This window comes from Ambystoma mexicanum, chromosome 4q (assembly GCF_040938575.1).
Source record: "Ambystoma mexicanum isolate Mex_15411 chromosome 4q, UKY_AmexF1_1, whole genome shotgun sequence".
Classification (NCBI taxonomy): Eukaryota; Metazoa; Chordata; class Amphibia; order Caudata; family Ambystomatidae; genus Ambystoma; species Ambystoma mexicanum.
In genome coordinates this window covers 752224765-752245718 of record NC_090928.1, presented here as the reverse complement: position 1 = coordinate 752245718, position 20954 = coordinate 752224765, and positions in this window count along the sequence as shown.

Genomic DNA, 20954 nt, shown 5'->3' with positions numbered 1-20954 from the left:
CTACTACAAATGTGAAAATAAATACGCTATGAGGCCAAAAATGAAGGCAATAATAATGCTACATTTAGCTTGGTTTTAAAATAATGCTTGCTGTGCCAAAAACGTCCTCGCATTGTTGTAGCATTTAACCTGGAGCTAAACTGCATACACATTTTTGGCACGTGCAAAACGTTTTATTGGCTGTGATTTGGTACAGGTTTGGGATATCTGCAAAATGGAACCAGGACATGCGCCCTGATGCCCGGGGGCTGTGGCACTATATAAATAAATAAAATAGAATACAATAAATAAATAACAACAGTCAAACATTGCTTTAGTATAATACCATACAAATGACCACCAGCCAAAAATTTTGCACCAACCTGAAACGTGCCTGTGATCAGTTGTATGGTAAAGTGTGCAATTGTAACACCCCATCAGCTACTTCAATCATGTCGTATGTAACTCAAGTGGACACCAACAAGTTTATTCTTGTAAAATACACAGACACACAAGAACTTCCTCTGCTGCAATAATACGATAATTACGAGGTTGCCAGTATCCTGGCGGTATTACCGTGAGGATACCGGCAACACTGTTAGAGCACTCAGTCTGTCAGAATTACTGCTGGGTTATGAGTGCTGCTAAGGATAGTAAATCCCCATTATGACTCCATGGGGGATTTTCTGGTAATACTGGTGCTGGTAATACCAGCTATTTTTGCCTGTGGGGTGGCGGAATTACCACTAGCTCTTGGCTGGAGGTAATTCCGGCCACCCCACCCCACCAGCAAACTTGTACTTTGCCGCTGCAGAAACGCACCGGTATATGTAAATACTGGCAAGTTAATTCTGCACCGGCAAAGTCACAAGAAGGGGAAACACAAAAGTTAGTATTTCGTGGCAATGGAAAAACAAAACAAAGCTAAACTAAAGCAAATCAGGTTTTACTGTTTCAAAGTCCTTCTCAACTTCCCAAGACTGTCTGTGAATAGTGAGTCTTTTTTTAATTAAAATGCATTATTTTAATGATTAGCCATAACATTTTAACATTTTAAATATAACAGCACGTGCGTTTTTTTTTCCTTTTTCGATTCATAGGATATCCTTATAATGCAAGAAGAAACTAGCAGGTATCCACGTGTCCTGTGGAGTAATAGTTCATTTCCACAGAAGGATACAGGATAGGTTTTGTTATTCTACTGGAGGAAGGAAACGCTTTATAGAGTCTGCTGATGAATTGCACAGTGTCACCCACTGCAAATGTCATTAACATACAATTTAACGATGCACATCGGAAACCTGCTGGGGAGGGGCACTGGTAAGGAACAGTCGGGACATCTGGTCCCAGCCCACTGCCATTAATGAAAATGGAGCTCGTTTACAGAAATGGCTGCTTTTCAGTTTTCCCTGAAGACATCACTGATTGTTCATGCCTCGTGTGCGCTCTGGTTGGTTTTGTCGTCCAAGGTGTGAGAGAAATATGGGGGCATGGGAGACTATTGGGAACAGCCAGCTGCTAAGTCTATTTACCTGGAAGCATCCCTCACGCCGACAACGTCGCCCAACAGAATTGTCCTTTTATATGAACTTTGATCAAAGGGAGACAGTCCGCCATATTTTCTGCTGATCCATTCCCCACGCCCAGTGCCTATGATAAAATGACATCAGAACGAACGCAACCATTGCCAAGTGAAAGACTTGTGTATGAGCGCAATAGAAATAAAATATCAATCAAATCGCTCAAAAAGAGAAACAAACACACTATCCAGAGAAGCACGTACGCTCCATAGTTCCAAACTCGGGCATCCCGAGTTTCAGTGTAGCTGAGCAGCCTCATGAAACGGAACTCTCACTTTATATTCGCTGCCTCGCATGGATCTTGTTTTTTTGGTTTTGGTGAATTTTTGTTGCGCTTGCGCCAGTGGTGGAAATAGAAAAAATGTGAAGGGGGATCCCACGAGGACCGGGGTGGGGGCCGAGTTTTGAGGCAGGGTTTTGACGAGGTGGAGCTCAGAGGGTGGGGGGGGGGGTTGCACTTTGCTCCAAATAAATGTTCAAAATACTAGTTTTAAAATGGTGCAATTTCTTTCATGCTGCTTTCTTTTCAGTAACTAAGCTGGCAAAATATAAAAGTTGCACAACTTTTAAACCCAGAAAGCTACAGTGCACTATTACCCGGAAAACAAAATATCCAAATATGAGACATGTGCTTTGATGACAGTTGTGTGTGGTCCTGTGGGTAAGTGTCAACACTTGGAACGGTATCAATCACAGTTAAACTGCTGCAGTGGAGCCAAGGAGTTCATGCTCCTGCTGCAGAGCTGGTGTTAACCTGCAACTCACAGGCTGCAACTGCTCTAAGATGGGATTCCTACACCTATTGTAAACAGGGCTGTAGATAGCGCCATGAGTTCTGCACCCCTCCAACCCCTTCCCACTGCAGCAAATAACAGGCACTATGCCTACAGCTCGTGTCATGCAAACGTAAGTTTCGTACTGATACTTAATTTTGCATGACAGTGAGCTGGAGGTAATGCACCCTTTATTTGCTATCAGGCAAGAGCAGCACACCACACAATACAAGAACAGCAGGGGGCCTCAATTGAAACGAACACTCTCAGCAACTGAGCCCCCTGCTGTTCTTGTATTGTGTGTGGCCCAGCTAGGCCTAATTCTTTCATATGCGGGCGGCGTAATTTTCCATGTCCCTCGTTTGGTTCACTGACCCAAGGGACATTGAGAAACGTTTTTTCGGTGCGCCCCCGCCACCTGGATGGGGGCACACCAAAAAATTACACACAGGGCGTTGTGTGGGATCTTTGCCCGGGCTGAGGCAGAGGCAAACCGGATACCGAGATCTGATGCCGGATCTCGAGCGCTGGCTTGCGGCACAACATTGCTGTAACAAGGCACAAAATTGCTGAAACTATTGTGACAGAATATAGAGAGGGAAGGCAGGGGGTTATGAACAGAGAATATCTGGTTGGCATAGCAACCAGCAATGCCACGGCATGAAAATACAGAATCTCTAAAGTTTATTTTTCCAGATTCCTCTGCTTTACTACCCAATGAGGAATTCCTTAACAATATTTGCAACAATCATCAGCTTTTTAAGATGCAAGTGAGGTGCCGGGCTGTCCATTTTGCATCCACTCAGTGATTAGTAAGGTTGCTATGTTGGGCTATTTTGGGCAAAATTGGGGTATTTTTGACTACTTTTGACAGCACATCATTTTTCTTGTCCTCCTAAGGTGGCCTTTCTTAACCACCCACCCACCGCATGCACCCTCTCCTTTGTCCCACCCCCACTTTCTCTACCCCTAGCCATCCCTCTGCTCTCCCCTCTCTCTACACTTATCCACCTACCCCATGTGCTGGCTGGGTTTTGATTGGGCTATTTTCGACTACTTTCAAGGAACCCTCCCGAGGCTGCTTTGTTCTTCATGCTTTGTGTCCCCAACCAACTACCACCACCCACCCAATCCCCACTCCCTCTACCCCTACTTTCCCACTCTCTCTACCCTACCCCCAGTCAGCCACCCACGCCACTCCCTCCACCCCAAAACACCCCACTGTCTCTAAACCCCATGACCACTCTGTGTCCCCCACCCAACCTACCCCTAAGTCTCCCTACCCATGCCGACCCTACCCCCAGTTTCTCTACCCCTACCCACCCTATTCCCTCTCTCTCTACCCCATCCACTTTCCCTAACCTTTCTCTCTATGCCCACTCACTCTACCCCCTCTCTTTACCCACACGCCTTCCCTCTTTCTATTCTCTGACCTTACACCTTCAATTCCCCCCTACACCCACCCTGCCCCCTGCATTTCCCCATACACCCAGCCTACCCCTTCTCTCACACTCTCACTATTTCTTACCCTCTCTTACCCTATCACTATCACCCTTTCTGACTCGATCAATGGCTTCCTCCCTTGCTCTAGTCCCCTTCTCATTCTCTTGCACACCCGTACCCCTTACCGCATCCTCCTTTGAAACATTACTCTCCTTCTTGCACTTCGGCGCCTATAAAGGCAGTGTCTCTTAGTTTGTAAATGCTTTATTTGCACTCCAATATATCGCCAATGGGAGGGACCAACACCACATTACTTCCCTATTATTAATTAAAAAATGTTGTGACATGATTACAAATTCGCGCACTAAATTGCGCGTGACAACATATAAAAAGAAAGAAAAAACGTTTGTTTACAGATGATGTCACCAACATGCCTACGTGATGACGTCATTAACGTATGCCACTATAACTAGCGCCATCTTGGAAACTAAAATAACGTGCAGAAAGGTTTCCGGCATTTCGCTGCAATTTTTGCGGATCTCTACATATAAGATATGTAAGTAATGTCTGATTCCTTAAAGAAGGCTCCGCATGGGCCTTTTAGTCAAAAAATAATGCGCTGACACATCAATGGAAGCCCTCTTCTAAGCAAATTCCCCATTATATTCACAGAGGCGCAGCGTGCCCCTCTTCTCACATGAGGCAGGGTCAACATCTGAGTACTTTGACAAGAAACATCTGTCTGGACATAAAGGGTAAGAAACTACTTATTGATAAGGCTTAGTACTTTTCTAATATATTATGGGCATTACATGCAAACTGTTCTATATACACAGAGTGGGAGACACTTGTCTGAGAAAATGGAAAAACTGAAAATAAGAATTTATTAAGGAAACATACCATTAAACATTGAGCAGAGTGGACAGCAATTAAGGTCAGAATATTACCTTAGTATGTGCTTGATGATATTGGTTCAAGAGTCTATATGAGATGAGGATTAGCATTAAGCCGATATGTTATGGTCATTACATATACGTTTCTCAATATACAAAGATACAGTGGGCGATACCTGATTGAGGAAACTCAAAAACAGAATTAATTATTGAAACAAACCACAGATCATGGAGCCATGTGAACAATAATCAAAACCCTTCTTTTGATAATATGTGTGGAAGAAGCTAAGGGTAATCTATATTAAGAGTAGCTACAGAGAACCTTGGAATAAATGGCACATGAAATTCCTACTAAAACAATGTGTGCAGGAAAATACGTAGGACCCTATGATAGAGTAAACCTATGGTTGATATGTACTTGTTTAACAATGAATTAGGCTAATTTGGTGAAATGGTTCACTATGTAAGATTGAATAATAGCAAATACAATTATTGACTTGTTTACATTTAAAAACTCTATTTATGAAATGTCTATTAGAACAAACTATTGATTGATTTTTTTTTTTTTAATTTTTTTGTAGAAAATATATGGTTGTACGCCCCTGATGGCGTTTACTCAAAACGCTTTGGGCCATTTGAAACAATATATGCTTGATCTTATCAACTATTGAATGGTCACTGGAACTATATTTTGTATTAATTACGTTCTAATTGTTAAACATTGAAAATTTGAACACAATATTGTTTGAAATAATTACAGGAAATCACTATCACATTATGAAGTGGTAAGTTGGGTCCCTATTTTGGAACCCTATGCCACCTCGTATAAAAAGTTTGGCTTTGGTTTAGCCATTGACAGCGTGCAGGGGATGGGAGTTCCCCAAAAGGGAACCACCTTGTTTTCTTTGTACTATATACAACCTAGATGGCAAGGTTGTAGTTTTCTCCCCCGCACCTATAAATACATAACTGTTTTCTTACTAGCTTTGTAATTTCTTTGAATTTTTCTTAAATAATATCAAGCTAGGAGTGCTTAATGTTAATACAGTTTGGGAAAAACTATTCTTGCTCAGGAGTTATGTGCACAGAGTCCTTGCTTCATCTAAAATACTTTAGGTGAAAGCCTGCAAAACTCCCTCCCCCAACCCCAGTGGTGGGACTTTGCTCCTTCTGGGGGAGGTTTACCTCTCCCCTGCTGTCCTGCCTGTTGTGTTGAGCCCCACCCACCTTTGCCATCGTAGTCACTCCCCTCTGGCATTGATCCGAAGGGTATTCAATCTGCCTCTGGGAAGAAGCCCACTGGCAGCAGCATTTCTCTGCTATCCTGTCTTCGCTGTTCCCAGCTTTCTATCATGTCTGTAACGCCCCCCTCCCAGTGCTGCCGCCATTGCTGCAATTTCATCTTGGCCTCTGCGCTGCAATCTTGCTACCAGCTTCCGACCCTCTTCGCGCCCAAGTACACCTCATTGTTGGGTCTTTACAACTCTGCAGCATGTTCTTATTCATCCTTTTGTCAGACATTCTGCTATATTCTGCTGTCTCCTCTTTTCTTTTTGCTTACTGACTGTTGTTCTTTGGGTATTATGATGATTCCAATGGAGTGTAAGGGATTTCAATCAGGCACACACCCAAGTCCCGCCTAGCATGTAGTGCGCGAATGAAACCCTAATTTATTTTTGTCTATAAATTCAATATTCTGAATGATATACGACTCAGATCACACCCTTCTCAAAATACCTCCCCGGTCACACTGAACCATGAATCAGGCTAGTTTGGAACGGTAAATATTTGTTTATTTATTTAAAATTTAAAGTCGCAATATATTTTTAATAGGTAACAACAATCACCAATGGGTGACAAGAACAATTAATTATATCTTTAATGCACTGGGAATCAGGTAAGGAACACAAAAAGGCTAAGCAAAAACAGTAAATGTGGTTAAAAAATGCTTAAATAATTATACATTTCTACAGGAGCCGCCTTGAACAGATGCAAGCAAAAGCAATGATTTAATCAAAAGAAAACAATTAGCATCTCAAAGGCAAAGTGGGAATAATTTAAAGACAATTCACACGTCTAAAACTTTTGCAATATGTAAATTTGCGGCAAACTTTTACTATGCGATTTTTGATAAAAACAGGTGAAATACACTGTTCCGTTTCTATCTTTAAAACTGAGGGAGTTATGGAGGTTTTAGTGAGAGGTGTTTTTCGAAAGTAAAGACACAAATCTGGACAGGAACTTCAGTTTAAAATCAGAAAATATGGATTATGCTTTTACTCAAGACTAGAGCATGCAGGCTAGACAACCAGGTTGGGACAAAGTAAGCTCTGAGACTGATTCATGACTTCAGTAACAGATCCCCAGCGCCTTCCCCGGCGGAACCAGTCCAAACACTCCAAGTGGGATTTTGGGATGAGAGTTGCACGAATAAAAATGACTATGAAAATGACGCTTTAGCAAATAGACAGAATAAGATAGCACTAAGATTTTGACACTGTTACTGGTTATGAAATTAAGGATAGTTCAGAGATTAGGGTGGAACAAGGTACTGTAAGGTATACAATAGTTCTCTAGCGTCCTGTTAATACTCATAATCCACTGGGATTTAAGATGTTTGCCTGTCAAGATTCTGGTCAATGGATCGGTCTATCAGGGAAGGATAGCACATCAGGCGCAGGACTGGATCAGCTAGGCCGGTCACCGGAACTGCACAGGATCTGCCCTTCTTGTTTCTCGATATTTCAGATCAGCGGGATGGCGAGTTCATCAGGCAAGCATTATGGTAGCACACCAGATAGTTTCAGGATGCTTCCCCACACCACAGCACTCCACTGGGTTGTAAGGATTAGTTTAGGATTAATTGATGATAGAGGCCTAACTGAAAATGGTTCAGCTACTGCTTGGCCTGGTGATTGGCATCTGGATCTGGAAGGATGTTGAAAGCTGGATTTTGAATGCTGGATCAGAGTACTTCGCTGGAATCAGAAGAGAGAGTATGTCTACGTGTTGTCAGATGTCTCTATTTATCCTTTTAAATGACATTTCAAAAATGGGTGTATGGGCTGGCTTAACTAAGCTTGCCCCTGTGAACTGAGATTGGATCAGAGCCTCCTCTCCGCCTTCCATACGGATCAAGGACAGATGATGTCAAATTTATGGTTTGGTTTTTACAATCCTTAGAAACCTCCCCTAGCCACTAGTATCAAAATCGAATTTTGTCCTAAATACGTATTTATACATTTGTAACCTCCTATGAAAATCACATACAAGGGCCACATATTTTATGGAGTATCTGTTCCTCAAAATCCCAGAGCTGAGAGACCTTGTTTCGCCTTTTTGCAGCATTTTGTACATTTCTCCATGAAAACATTTTCCAAACTTTCTCCAAATTTACACACATATGCGTGTTTACCATAGGAATGTGTGCACAAAGTTTGACAATTCTAGCATAAATACAGTTCCCATAAAACCACAGATATTGCCATTTCTGTTCAGAATATGCTACACAGTTCCACTACGTTGTGCAATGTAGGGCCAAAAATGAGAGTAACAATTTTGCCCTTTTTATATTTTTCACCATTTCTGATAGCGAGTTATAAGTCTCTAAAAATTGTTCATTACAGATTCTTAGCAGCAAATGGTCCGCCTTTTGTAAGTCTCTGGAGGCAAGGAGCAGCCCCCGACCTTTGGGATTTCCTTCTGCGAGCCTAGTTTATGACCCTTTCACACGTGCATTTCCTGGCCTGGAGAATCTGCCATTGTTCAGTCCTTGAGAGCAGACAAAAGTCTGTCCTACCCCACAATTATCATATGTCAGTGAGCATCTGCTGAGAGGAATGCCCTTCCCTTAGGTGGAAACCTGTTTTTCAACTTCTTGCAGGCCCAGCCAGCTTAAGTTAAATTCTTAATTTCTTGACTTAAAAATCAGCACAAAACAAACTTGTTGCATCAGTTGACATAGATACTTTACATTCTTAGATTTAAACCTGTGGGATCAAAACAACTGAGATCCGTGTTCCTTTCAGCAACAGTCCTTTTATATTTGCTAATCCGGCGGATCTTTAGTTTTAGACAACTTTAAGTTTAATTAGGAGAGCCCATTTGACAGGCACTGTCACTCACAGGTAGCCCAGTGTGGCTGCACCTAGATTTTTGACAGGAACTGTCATTCACAGACAATCTGGTTTTGCTGAGAAAATATTTGCTTTTAACATTAAAGGACCTTGTATATTCACAGTGTTTCATTAGATTAAATGGATTATAGCGCCAAGCAAGATTTTGAGTGTTGGATAGTGTTATTTACAGGTATATTGAAGTTTCAGCAACAAAGTTAATGTCATTTACAGGCAAATTCTGGAGTTTCACTTGGAAAGTGCTGCTTCTCCCTCTGCACTCTAATTTTATTTGTCATGGAGCCCACTGGCACTTTTTCTGCAGCGTGTGCTCTGTTCCACCACACATGCACCAAGGGTGGCAGGTTGTGCAGCCATCTTTTTGTGTGTTGAAAACGCAGTTTTGGCGCTCACAAGGGTTTCGCTGCCATTTTGCTGTTTCTCGCACCATATATAGCAGTGCAAGGCCACACAGTATAGCAGAGTGGGTCAATACATCCCACAGGAGTCATCACTGAATCCCTGATGGTAACCTTTTCCCATGTGGCCAGGGGATGGCAGCTGCTAACTGATCCTGACCCTGGAGACTGCTATATGAAGGGGGATCACATGGGAGAAGGCTGTCTGTGGGGAGATGTCATGGCTTCATTGGATGAGACATGGTGTCATGGCTTCATTGGATGAGACATGGTATTTCCCATAAGCTTGTAAAAATGACCCCTTAATACCCAATACCATCTTGCTCTATTGCCATACATCTTCACTCACTGTTAGGGAAACTACAGAAACCCTTACCCAAAATTCTATAGATCAAACTTTCATTCTGGGTCTAAAATATGGAAGATCCAAGACAATATTTTCCAGTTCTTATTATTCACCATATACAACTCTGTTATCATTTAGAACTGTTGAAAGTTATTTTCCAAATACTGTACTATCACCCAACAAAATGGACTCCTTTACCCACAATCACTCAAATAATGGGATGAGGAAGAGGGAAATAACAATGCAGAATGAAAGTAGCCACACGCTCAATGAGCAGTCTAGCGGTTTTCAAAATGCACCGGTAGGTGGGAGATTTAAAGACTGGAGGCAAAGCCATAAAGGCTGCTGCTGCTTGCAAGAAGATGTCTCATTCAACTGCGAGGCTTGTGAAGCTTGGAATCATGAACCAGTGTGGCGGAGCCAAGCAGCTCACCAGCAGGGGAGAAGAGAAATACTGCGAGGGCAAGTCGTGCCGCAGACACACCAGGAGCGAGTGGATAACTACTGGGCATGTGGCAACCACAGAGAGCAGCGTTCTACCTACGGGCATCTGGATGGAGACAGGCGTGCTGATGCGAAGCTGCAGGACACACCAGAGAGAAGTGAGGGCAGTCCAGCGAGGAAAGTAGGCGGTACTCTTTTGCTGCTCGAGCAAAAACGGGGCTGGACACCAACAAGGGCCAGTGAGTTAACCCAAACAGAGTGGGGGCCCCTCGGCATTTCGGCAACCACTCCAAATACAAATTATGATCATTAAACCCACAGAAGGAGAGAAAGTAAAGAGACTGAATGAGTATATTGCGAATAAGGCTCTGAAAAAGATATGATTGTATGGAATACAAATATGTGGGGAATCCAAATTGAATGCTTTATCAAGGAGATATACTATACCAAAAAGGGTATGCACAACTGTGGAAGTAAAAGAGGACACACGTGTAATTATAAGAAGTTCCAGCAAGAGAGTAAACCAGGCAATTACAATAGTGTGTGAACACAAGAAGCCCTGGCAGTAGAGTATACCAGGCAATACTAAGTGTGACTACAAGCAGTCCTGGCACGAGAGTATATCAGGAAAACACAAGTGAATAAGAAATCCTGCCAGTGGAGGATACGAGGCAGTTGCAAGTCTATAAGAAGTCTTAAGAAGAAATATAGAACTGTGTTTACCAGACAAAAGGGAACTTTTGAGAAGCAGTGGAACCACAAGGCTACGCAGCTTTGTAAACTACAGTACTGTTGTGGGTCAAGAAAGACACAAAAAACTGTTAGACAAAGCATCATTTGTACAAAAAAAGGTAGCAGGCGCCCCTCTCTAGAAAGAACGTGGTATGATAACCTGTTCTGTGTGTTTATTCCTCACTTTCAGAGTCTGCATACATCGCTTTTTGCTCGCTGTATTTTCACAAAGGAGGAATACCCATTTGCATATCAGTCTGTGTCCCGCCCAAAAGGGCAGTCCAGCACTGAAATGCCAGGCAAACCTCCTTTGAACAAGTGTACCAACATCAACCCCAGACACGTGTTTCAGCCTTGTTGGGTTTCATCAGTGATGTGGGGTTGTGCCTCTCTGAGCACAGTGAGCAAGGGGTCCACGTCTGGGTTCCCCCAGGTAACTTAGGGTGACCAACCCCAAGTTCCTTGCAAAAATACAAAAAAGGTAGCAGGCAGCCCTCTCTAGAAAGAGAGTCTGCAGCCATCGCTTTTTGATCACTGTACTTTTCACAAAGGAGGAATATCAATTTGCATATCAGTCTTTGTCCCGCCCACAAGGGAAGTCCAGCAGTCCTTTTTTATATTTTTCCAAGGAACTCTTGTTCAAAGGAGGATTGCCAGGCATTTCGGTGCTGGACTGCCCTTATGGGAGGGACAAAGACGTGGACCCCTTGCTCACTGTTCTCAGAGAGAAACACATCCCCCTCACTGATGAGGCCCAACAAGGCTGAGACACCTGTCTGGGGTTGCTGTTGGTAATCTTGTTCCATATGTAATAAGGCCCACACAGTCCTTGACACTTTTCTTTGCCTAACTTGCATTTTCTATGTATTATGAAAACTTGGCTGATCCCTGCTAATCTTGTTACTCCTGCTGCCCTCTTCTCTACGTCTACCTTTTTCTTTCACCCACCCTGTCTTTCTGGCCGTGTGTGCCTGCTCCCCTCCAAATCTTCCTCTTTTCTCCTTTGAATATCAGTTCTCCTACATCACTAAGCCTCCCTCGCTCTCTTTTTTTTGCAATCTATCCCCCTCCAGGCTCGCAGTGACCTTGATCTTTTTCTGTCTTCTCTTATTCCTTTAGCCACCCCTCTGATCCTTTTGGCCGACTTTAATCTCCATCTGTCCTCCACTCACTCTTCAGTCCCCCTCTTTGCGATTATTGGCTCTTATCTCTCCAATGTCCCTACCCCTCCCTCACATCTCTGAATCTTCACTTGATTTTCTCTTCTCCTCACCATTATTTCTTACCTCAGCATCTGCCCTTCCCATTTACTCATCTGATATTCTCTTTTCCTTTTCACTTATTCCTTCCCTTCCATCCCCTTATCTTTCTTCCTCTCCCACTTCTCTCTTTATCCTGCTTCCTCTTTCTCTCCATCTCATAAATCACCACAACCATGGCTTATCCCTAGGCCTCCATCCTCGTGGCATATTCTGGGTCACGCCGAACATCAATGAAAAAATCCCCTCTAGATCGTTGTAATCTGTTCTCTCCTGATTCAGATTTTGACTCATCTTCTTGCTAAACAACACTATTGCACTGATCTTCTGAACTCCTTTTCTCTCCTTTTCTTCTCACCCTCCTATTTTTTAAATTTTGAAACACATTCTCTCTTCCTCTCCCCCTGACCCGTCTTTATCGTTCTCGCTTTCTGCTTCTGAATTTGTTACTTCTTTCTCTTCTAAAGTTCCTCTGCTCTGTTCGGCTATCAGCCTTTCCTCTAAGTCATCTCTCCCATTATCCTTACCTGAGCCCTCTTCCCCTTACATGTCCTCCTTTCTGCCTTGGATATTTCTTCCTTTCTCCCCAAAGCCCATCCCATTGCAGCACCCTTTTACCCTGTCCCCTCCTCTTTCATTTCCAAGGTCCATCTCTTTCTCCTTCCATTATCTGGCCACTCATTTTAATCTATCCCTTCAGTCTTCTACCTTTCCTTCCTTATTGAAACAGGCTACTATCCTCTCTATTCTTAAGAAACCTTCTCTGGGTCCTTCTTTTCCTTTCAACTATTGTTCACATCTCGTTTACCCTTCCTTTCTAACCTCCTGGAAGGAATTGTTTGTTCCCGAGTCTCCATTCACCTCAACACTGCCTCTCTTCTCCCACTACATCAATCTTGCTTTTGCCCATTTCACACCAAAGAAGCTGCTCTTCTCACTGTTTATGAGGATCTACGTTCCACCCACTGCGCTAAGCAATCTTCTCTTCTAGTTGTTCTCGACTTGTCAGCAGTGTTAGACCACTCTCCTCTTCTTTTTTCACTTACTCCTCTTGGCTTTTGGGGATTCTTTTCTAAACTGGTTCCACTTACATCTCACAAATTGCACGTATTTGCTGTCCTGGGCTGGTCAAACATCATCTGTCTCCCCTCTTCAATATGGTGTCCCAACAGGGTCCAGCTTTCGGTCCGCTTCTTTTCTCTCTAAATAGGATTCCTCTTGCTGCCATCATTTCATCCTCTGGTCTCTCTCATTACTTTTACACTGATGATACGCAGCTCTTCCTTTTGTTCTCTCTTCTTCTTCTGTTCACTCTATTCTCACTTCCTGTCTTCTCGCTATCCAGTCTTGGATGGTGGACCATTACCTTCATGTAAATCCCTCCAAGATGGAGGTTCTTTCTTTCGGGTTGCTACTATTCTTCCTCATATGCCGCCGCCATCTATTTCCTTTCCTTCTGCTTCTCTCAATATCTTTTCATCTGCTGGAACCTCCACTTTATTCTAGACTCTTCTCTTAGGTTTTCCTCTCGCATCTCTGCTGTTGCCTGGTCTTGGCAGTTTTCAGCTTTTTTTTTTTTATTTTTTTTTTAACCTTTCTTTATTTGACTTGACAACACACAACAACAGTGAGGACACGCACACAGCGTGACAGCAGGGCATAATCCAACATAATGAATACAATACCAGTGCAAGGTGAGCATTTCATACAAATGATTCGGTCAGGAGCCAGGTGATTCTGCTAAAATGATAAAAAAACAAAAACACCAAAGGGAGTTAAAGAGTCACTGCGCTCGAGATGTTGACAGGTGAGGGGGGTGCAGGAATGAAGGATTCAGTGTCCGAGTCCGAGGTCGTGGAGGACATGTAGCTGCGAAATTTCTGCCAAATATCCCTTGGCCTCGAGTGTGGAAGTTGCCCAGGCTTCCTCAGTGTCAGAGGCACAAGTAACTGCCCTGAGCCACTGCGTGTGTGTGGGTGCTCTAGGCCGGAGCCAGTGCATCAGGATGCAGTGCACAGCCAGCAGCATGCAGAGTCCGGCCAGCTTTCTAGAATCGCGCCCCAACTGGGGGAAGTCGTGGAACAGGCATCGTGACGAGATGGGACTATTGTGTGGTGCAGTATGGCAGATAATGTGGAACAGATCTCGGTCCAGAACTGTGCCAGTTGCGAACAGGACCAGACCATATGAATGTATGAGTCCTGCTCAGTGCCACATCCCGGGCAGCTGGAGGAAAGGTCGTTAAACATATAATGCAGCCTGTTCGGAGTGTGATGGTACCTGTGTTATACCTTGAATTGTATTAGCTTAAATCGAGAGTTAAGGGATACCTTGTGGGTGCGTGCACACATCTGGGACCAACGTTCATCAGTCATCTCCACACCGAGATCCTCCTCCCACCTCTGCCTTAGCTTAGTGAATGAGGGGACAGCTCTGGTTTGTAGCAGGGTGTAAAGCCTGGCCACCTTCCCTTTCGAGGAGTCGAAGGAGCATAGCTCAGCTATTATGGGTTCGTCAGGTGGAATTGTAGGGAAATTAGGTTACTTAGTTTTAAGATTTTTCCGAAGAAAGGAGTACTGCAACCAAGCTGATGGTTTCCGTTTGAGGGAGAGCGGGAGGTCTGACCATTCGAGGAAATTCCCTTGCATATATACATCACGGAGTGCCAAGAAGCCCGCGTCAGCCCATCGGGATACAATGGATAGTGGGACCCGTGGGACCTTAGGAAGGAAGTTCCAGAGTGGAAGGTCACCATGGAAAGGGTGGGGTATGTCTAACAGCTGCCAGAGTTTCGTAAGAGCTAGGGATGTGCAAGCAACTGGATCTGCTGAACCGGTGTCCGTCGGGGTGGTTTTGAGGATGAGGGAGCAGATTTCACAGTCGCTAACCGTCAGCTTCTCCAACCGAACATGGGGGCGGGGGGAGATCCGCAGTGTTAAACCAGTGGGACGCGAATTGGGATTGTGCAACCACCCAGTACCTGAGAAAGTCTGGGGTGCCGAAGCCTCCGCATTCCATAGGGGTGGTTAATGTTGTTAGTTTGAGTCGGACTGCCCCGGAGTGCCACAGAAAGGTGTTGATTGTTTGGCGCAGTGTCCGGAAGAAATCATCTCCCGGCCACAGGGGAAGATTGATGAAATGATAGAGGAGCTGGGGCAAAACAACCAATTTAAGTATTCCTATTCGGCCTGCTAAGGAGATAGGGAGTCTGGCCCAACTCGCGGTTTTAGTGGCTAGGTTTGAGAGGTAATTTAGGTAATTGTCTTTGCGCAGCATTTCAGTGTGTCGGGAGACCACCACCCCAAGGTAGGTGAACCTGGACCGGGACCATGTAAACCCTATTAGGTCAGAGGGGGGGCTGCGTACAGTCTGTAAGCGGGAATATGACGGATTTAGAGCAGTTCACCCTCAATCCGGATATCTGACCAAAACGGACCACATCCTGCAGGATTGGGGCAAGGTTAGTATCTGGGGAATGGATATAGAAGAGGGCATCGTCCGCGTACAGGGAGATGATGTCGGACTGGCCTGCCATTAGCAAGCCTCTGTGAGCGTGCGACTGGCCCATCATATCCGCAAATGGTTCCATGGCTATGGCGAATATTAGCAGGGAGAAGGGGCAGCCCTGCCGCGTTCCTTGGCTATCTGGAAGGGGGAGGAGCACCTGTCCTCTGTGCGGACTCTAGCCATGGGTTTGTATAGAGTAGTTTAATACAGGATCGGAAGTTGGGGCCAAATTTGCATTTCTCTAGGACTTGCCAGAGGTATTCCCAAGATACAGTACAGAATTGAATGCTTTCTGCATATCAAGGGTGGCCGCCACTGCCTGCACTTTCGGGCCGATCCTGCCGATCGCATTAAATAGGCGTCACAGGTTGAGAGAGGTGGAGCGGCCCAGGACAAACCCTGCTTGATCCGGATGGATGATGTGGGGGACAAAAGGGGCCAGACGCATGGCTAATAATTTAGCATAGATTTTGACATCGCAATTAATTAGTGAAAGGGGCCGGTACGAGCTGCATTGGGTAGGGGGCTTGCCAGTTTTAAGTAGGACTGTTATCATTGCCTCCCGGAGGGTGGGAGGGAGTATTCCCTCTTCACACGCCTCCTCCTATAGGGCCAATAGGTGTGGGACCAGAAAGGATTTAAAACGTTTATAGAGCTCGATGGGAAGGCCATCTGGACCAGGAGCTTTGCTAGATGCCAGCGAGTCTATGGCCTCTGAAAGTTCTTCGGGTGTGAACGGCCTCTCAAGGGAAATGCTGGTGTCAGTGGAGAGGACGGAAAGAGGGAGGTTCTCCAAGTAGGAGTCAATCTCTGCCATCTGGACATTATCGCCCTCGAGTATAGGGAACTATAGAATGTAAGGAATTCTGAGTTAATGTCTTGTGGTGGTATGGTCAGTGTTCCATCAGGTCTCTCTATCGCCGGTATGTTGGGGGCTCCGAATTCTCTGGGGGCTGATCCTGGGCATATTGGGCCTCGAGGGTGGCTAAGGTCGACTCGGTTCTCCTGATATCTGTGCGGATCTCTTTCAGGATACCGCTTCCCTTAGAGATGGCTATACCCTTGATGTATGCCTTAAAGGATTCCCAAAGGGTGGCTTGTGATGACACTGAGTTAGTATTCGTTTCAAAGAACTCCTCAATGGAGGATTCAAGTTCGGAGCTAAAGTCCGGATCGAGTAGGGAGTAAGGGCTAATTTTCCACTTCCTGGTTCTGTCATAGTCTGGGCCCCAATTCAAGGAGATAACCACTGATTATCTCTATTATTACTACTATAATTATTATTATTATCATCATCTATTATTACTGGTTATCTATTGCCTGGTCTTGGCAGTTTTCAGCTTTTTACGATTCGGAAGGCATGACCCTTCCTTTCCTTCAATGCTCTGAACATCCTTATTTTGTCTCTTATTTTGCAGCTCTTCTCTTCTTGTCCTGCCTGCCATGCACCTGATTTCTCTTTGCTCTATCTACAATTAACCTGTACGTCTTTTCTCTTTATCCTCTCACAACTATCTCTCCTGCGCTTGCATGACTCCAATGGCTTTCCTTTAAATCGTGCCTTCTCTTCAACTGTATGTCTTGTCTCCATGGCTTGGCACCTCCACATCTTTCCTCTTTGATTTCCTTCTTCTCCCCTTCTTGCTCCCTAAAGTCTTTTGTCTTCGATGTGCTAAATCTCGCTTTCGTTCCTTCTCTCCATTGGTCCCTAAACATTGGAAAGCGTTCCCTTTCTCCCTTCATCTCTCTCCACTTTTCTTCGCTTCCGTTCTCGTCTCAAAACACATTTGCTTGCTTGCTGATTTAGTTGTTTCATTCATTCATTCCCACTTGAATTGTGCAGTTTTATTTAAGTGCTGTGGTGTATAGAGCTCTATAAATAAAATCAAACTACAAATACAGTACATCAAGGCTCCTGGAAAAACTCCATTCTAATCAACCACTGTTCAAATTCTTCGACTTAACTGGGGCATTTAATTTTCAAACATTTGATGCTATTTGAATGGTTGAATGTGTGGCTCAGTATGTCGTATTCAGCAGTACTCTGGCTCAAATCTCAAAAGTTTGCCAGCCTGAATTCGGTTATCAGCAACTATTCCCAGTAAGTCCTTCTCAGCACTTCCCTGCATCCTTGCCACACTGGATTTCAGAGATCCCCCTATCGCATTTCTATATTCACATGCTAAATGTGTTCCTAAAGAGTTTTAATATCGAGTTCCAAATGTATACATACAGCACCCAGCCGATATTGAGAACTGCCCAGTCATAAGCAATCGGGTTATACTAGGTCGAGCTTGTCCTTCAAGCACTTCCAGATTGCTATTAAGTCATCTAAAGTTGAAGGAACAAAAACGAATTAACCCTCAACACTGGCAAAATTGGTATCCTATGCCTATGAAACTTTAGATTTCTGCTTACAATTTCACTGACCCAACAAATTAAGTCCATGGGTCCACCATGTGACAGAGTTAGCAAAGCAGGAGTCATAGGAGAATACTGGGACCTCTTGAGTGACGAAAGGACTGTTCCTCAACAGGAGCACATGTGAACACAACTCCTACTCACTCCCAAACTACTATTAAACCAGCAGTGATCCCAAATCATAAAAGTGAAAAAGGCACAGCATGACATGTTGACCTCCATTACCTCCGCGAAGCGCATGTGGAGAGCAGGCTATACTCTTTAGAAGGGATGGGAGCTGGAACAGAAGCAAACCAAACAGTAGTACCAACGTATCAGAATGTGCAACCAAGGCTCAGTCAAAATAGAATACTTTAATTAAATTAAAAATACAAACAAACTAATCAAAAACACTGTAACCCACCTCTCTAAAGGAAAACACAGAGAATGCAGACTTAGGAATAAAAGGGGCACTCTGGGTTTGAAGACAGGGGTGCCCAGGCAATATCTTCAGTAGCAATGCCAAAGTCACTGAAAATGTCTTTAAAAGGTAGAGTGTGTTCTGACAAGTCCCTAGGGCACTTTAAGCTGGGGCAGGCAGATAGAATCACTTCAAATACGTTTAAATCCTTGTCTTTGGGCTTAATTGCATCCAGCCAGAATCCTAAGTGCTTTCAATGGGCAGAGGCAGCGTCCAGATGTGTCAAGTTGGTGATCCCACTTGATGGTATGCATAGATTCAGTTTAGTCTTCTTTTAATGAAATATTATTTTTCATACCAAAAGAACTATGGGCGGGACCAATCCTCCCCACGAACCTCATAACAAGGCTACATAACCATCCATCCTCCTGAATAGATCCATCCACCCTCTGTCTGCCCCCGCCGCAGCCTTCATGCATCTGTCCAACTGTCCTATATCTTATGAAATTTGTGGAGGACACCCTTGTGTTATAAACCCGTTATTCAGCCACATCCAGATCCGAATGCCATTTAGCAAAGTTTTGCAGTTCCCCATGACCTACCAGTGTTGCGTTTGACAAGCATCAAAGCAGTATTCAGGAAAAGAAATTGACAGCGATTGAAACAAGTCTCACCCCAAGTCCCTAGCAACAATAGTGTTGGGTCAGCTGGGACTTCACTTCCCATTACAATTGCCAATTTTTCAAGTACCTTGCGCCAGAGTCTCTCTTTCCCAAGGCATAGCTAGATGACGTGAATGAAGATGCGCTCAATAGATTTGCATCAGAGACAGTATTGATTGCTTGTCTTCCTCCATCTGAAAAGCATTGTTTGCACATAACACGTTCTGTGAAGACTCTTTAGCTGCACTAAGCGTATTCTAAATGTTATTGCCGCTTCTCTTGGGAACATGAATGCCTCAACCAAGTCCTCCGCTTTGAGGGAGCCTATATCACTTTCCCACCTAACCTTAACATGTGCCAGTGAATGTGACATGAACAATAGAATGGCCTGAAACAAGGTCGATGTGGGTTTAGACTCAATTGTTTCAGGCAGTAGATTCAACTCTAGTGGTGAGCAGGGTGGAATATTGTTGAAGTCTGAAGGGCATGCATACATTTGATATAGTGATAGTATTCCGACCTGGGTAAGTTATGATTAGCTTTTAATTCTCAGAATGACAGAAACTTCCCATCCTCAATGACATCCCCCAAGACTAGCATCCTGTGCAGCGATCCATAGTGGAATTGCCCCCTTCTTAGCAAGTTCTGGGAGTTCTTTGTTGTGCCTTGGTGGTTGTGCGAGTATGAATCTACCTGCCCACCACATACACTTTGTGACGTCTTTCCTTATCTTGACCACATGCTGTGTGTGTAGGAAGGGTGTGGGCCAAGGGAGGGGTCAGTAATGCGAGGCGGACAACTGCTTGTGGTTTTCTAAGTGTGAGACATTTTATTGATAACAAAAAGTGCAAAAAAACCTAACTAAACCTACTCTACCACAGAGTTCCATACCTAGTATACGTTCTAAGGGAATTTCTTCTAGCATACACAAAACTGTCCCTCACACTAAACAAAACATTCAAAGGAACTCATAAACAACATAAATAAATGATTACCAAATAACCAGTGACTTGGATAACTTTCTCCTGTCCTGGGTAGATTCCCTTTTCCAGGAATGTCCAAAGTCAATATTTCCTAGTGTTCGCAAAGCAAAGTCAAGTCTTGAACCAGTTCTTGTGAGTTCCAAAAGAAACAAAAGTTCACCCAAAGAAAAATCCACTGCTAACAGTTCTTTATCCGTCTGTTGAAAGGTGGCCCTTCCAATTCCAGCAAAGAAAACAGCGGCAAAACCTCCTTCCAGGATGGACTTGATTAATTTCAAAGACAAAAGTACCACTTCTCCTTCAACAACTGTCCATATGTTTGTAACTTCTGCAGCGTCTTTAGTATAACTTGTCAGAATGCTTCTTCTTAGGGTGTTGCTTTCTTCTCGACAACCCCCTTCTACTACTTTCACTGTGGAGGCAGGCTCCTTTGCTCCACAGTGTACTACTGCTTCAACCACCTTCAATATAACGCTCTCTGACAATTTAAAGACAACTACAGTTCTGTTAGCTCTGCTTAAGCTCGGTACTTTATTTAAGCAATATGCCCCGAGCGGCGGGGCATTACCGACTCAGGTAATGCCCTGGTGCCAATATGCCCTAATAAGGACCCGGGGCATTACCAGAGTCGGTAATGCTCCCGCCGCGAGGGGGATATAGCTATTAGTACCCCGGCCCGCAAAAACTGCGTGACCGGGGAACTAAAAGCTTTTTTTCTGTCCTGAAACGCTGCAGTGTTTCGGGAGAAAAAAAAGACGTCAAAGAAAATGGCCGCCATGGAAAGGGAAAACGGAGTCCGTTTTCCATTTCCATGGCGGCCATCGGGAGCGGACGTGCTGGAAACAGAAGCGTTTCTAAGCATGTCCGCTCCAAAAAAAAATAAGGTAAGTGCGGTTGGGAGGGTGCAAGGGAGGGGAAAAAAAAAAAGTACCTGGGTCCCCGGCGGGGGATGATAGAAGCCTCCAACCGTGTGGAGGCTCGGAGACTCCACATGGCAG